This window comes from Rhamphochromis longiceps, linkage group LG17, assembly GCF_057381845.1.
Source record: "Rhamphochromis longiceps isolate RC_006_pf linkage group LG17, R_longiceps_female_GT1.1, whole genome shotgun sequence".
In the NCBI taxonomy this organism is placed as follows: Eukaryota; Metazoa; Chordata; class Actinopteri; order Cichliformes; family Cichlidae; genus Rhamphochromis; species Rhamphochromis longiceps.
Window position 1 is genome coordinate 15,497,025 of NC_140573.1, and position 869 is coordinate 15,497,893.

Sequence of the window (869 nt, forward strand, 5' to 3'; positions counted from 1 at the left end):
TATACATACATATATATATATATACATATATATATATATACAGTGATGCCGGTAACGCGTTGCTTAGTAACGCGTTACTCCGAATATGACCCCTTTTTCAGTAACGACTAATCTAACGCGTTACTATTTCCATAACAGTAGTCAGATTAAAGTTACTTGTCCAAACCACTGTGCGTTACTATTTTTTTTAAGCAAAAAGATTTGGTTTTTTCTTTTCGTCTCAGCGGATGACAAACGCATACGTGTCGTGAAACGTCACATAAGCGACAGGTCACGTTTCCCGCTCACAAGCAGCCAGCGACGTAAAAAAGTGTAAACAACAATGGAGGGAGAGAGATGTTCGTTCTTTAGCTGGAAATATGGTCACTATTTTGAGTTTCTGTCAACTAAAGATTTAAATATTAAGGTTCGTTGTACACTCTGTGTTGGCGAAAAAGTGTTATCTACCTTCAAAAACACTACGTCAAACTTAAAAAAACATTTGGAGTCGCAGCACAGCACAGTCAAACTCACAGAGAGAGTCCCACCAAGTGGTCCGAAGCAGAGAGCCGTGACTTCCGCAGAAGGTCCTACACCCCCCAAACAACAAAAGTTGGACTTTGGTGCAAAACCAGTAAGTGATGAAGAATTGAAGAAGTTGGTCGCGCAGTATATTGTAGAAGAAATGCTACCTATAAACACTGTTGACTCGCCCTCGTTTCGTGCCATAATAAAAAAGATCCCTACTTCTGTTAATGCCGAGCTGCCTCACCGAACGACTTTTACTTCTTACTTGGAGAAGGAGTTTACAGAAATGGAGAGAAATTTGAGGGCCACACTGAATGAGATTGACTTTGTTTCAACTACCGCGGATATTTGGACTGCTAACA

At 40.4% G+C, this 869-nt stretch overlaps 1 pseudogene; it reads left to right on the top strand.

The window, feature by feature from the left end:
• The first annotated feature begins 305 nt into the window (after positions 1-305).
• The window catches only part of LOC146649446 (uncharacterized), a 2,340-nt pseudogene continuing 1,776 nt past the window's right edge, over positions 306-869 (top strand).